This window comes from Mus pahari, chromosome 7 (genome assembly GCF_900095145.1).
Source record: "Mus pahari chromosome 7, PAHARI_EIJ_v1.1, whole genome shotgun sequence".
NCBI lineage: Eukaryota > Metazoa > Chordata > Mammalia > Rodentia > Muridae > Mus > Mus pahari.
Window position 1 is genome coordinate 15,651,780 of NC_034596.1, and position 1,984 is coordinate 15,653,763.

The window sequence follows — 1,984 nt, forward strand, 5'->3', positions numbered from 1 at the left end:
AGAAGCTGTAACATTGAAATTGCCTTGGAGACTCAAAGATGCTAAAGATGCCAGAGCCATAGGCTACATGCTGAGGAAAGCTGCTAACAGGGAGTGGAACCAGCCCAGGAGAAAGCAGTTTGTTGCAGTCAACGAAGAGGAAAAATGAGTGGAGATCTGAAGACCACTTTGACATCAGCCATGGAGATGCAGAGGTTGGAGTTTGCCCAGCTGATTTCCTGTCTTTCTTTGGGGATTACAGTTAAGTGATTGGATGAATCTCAGAAGAGACCTTGAACTTTGGATTTTTAACATTGTTGAGACTGCTATAGACTATGAGAACTTTAAAAGTTGGACTAAATGCATTTTGCATTATGCGATGTTTAAATATGCCCCCCATAGACTCATGTGTTTGAACAAGTCTATGGGGGCTAGGGAGTGGAATGTGATGGTTTGTATATTCTTGGGCCAGGAAGTGGCACCATTTGGAGGTGTGGCCTTGTTGGTATAGGTGTGACCTGGTTGGAGTAGGTGTGCCACTGTGGGTGTGGGCTTAAGATCCTCACTCTAGTTGCCTGGAAGTCAGTATTCCACTAGCAGCCTTTGGATGAAGATGTAGATCTCTCAGCTCTGCCTGCACCATGCCTGCCTGGATACTGCCATGTTCCCACCTTGATGATAATGGACTGAACCTCTGAACCTGTAAGTCAGCCCCAATTAAATGTTGTTTTTATAAGACTTGCCTTGGTCATGGTGTCTGTTCACAGCAGTAAAACCCTAACTAAGACACCAACATAGGTGCAAGGAACTGAATTTGGGACCTCTGTAAGATCAGTGCACACTCTTAACTGGTGAGCTATCTCTCTAGCTCTGAAAATATTTTTTAATATATCATTTAGAAAGACAAAACCACTAAGGACAGATATCCAATTGATGGCTTCCCCGAGCTGGATGGCATGAGAGATTGCCTTCAAGAGAGAACTGTGAGATATTCTGTATGCATGTAAAAGATGAGGACATGTACAATTATGTATGGCCAATCTCAGTAAACTATGCCTGGATTTTTCAGTATGTGAAGTACATCTGGATAACTCTAATTTTAACACTTTGTAAGTATTACCACCATCCTATTCAGAACTTTCTTGCTTCTTTTTCTAACAGAAGTTTATTGTTAGATGAAAGGAAAGAGGGCATTATTTATTCCACTCTCCTCTGATTAATACATGACTAAATACCATATTTTGTATAGCAGGAGCTATAAATACCGAGGCTCTTACGCAGCCACAGGGAGCACAGTACACATTGTACCTGACAGGAGCTTTTAGAATCTCGCTTCTATAATAATCCTCGGGACAGAACAAAGGTGAGAAAAGCAGCAGTTATGTCTATTATTATTCTGTTCCTTACGTGCATCTCTAACCACAGCCACGGGAGTGGGCAGGGCCGGAATTATTATCTCCGTGTTATATGCATATATACAGAAGCTAAAGAACATGCTACAGAAGCTGGAGAGCGCTCAGGGGTTAAGAGCACTCAGGGTTAAGAGCACTGGCTGCTCCTGCAGAAAACCCCTGTGCTGTTCCCAGCACCCACATGGCAGCTCATGGCCAACCATAACTCCAGCACCCCCATTTGACCTCCATGAGCAGTACACACACACACACACACAGAAAGAGAAAGAGAGCATTCACATATATGTAATATACAGGCAGAATACTCATAGACACAAAGTAAATCAATCCTTTTTACAATAATAAATAATTTAAAAAAAAAAAAAAAAGAAAGAAACTTGCTGCAGACACTAGTGAGACAGCTCAGCTGCTAAGGGCACCTGTGGCCGAGCTCAACAACTTCAATTCAATCTATAAGAGGCACATGGTAGGAGAGAAGTGAATCTAAGTTATCCTCTGGCCTTTATACCTGCACCATCACACACACACACACACACACACACACACACACACACACACACACACACACACACAGAGAGAGAGAGAGAGAGAGA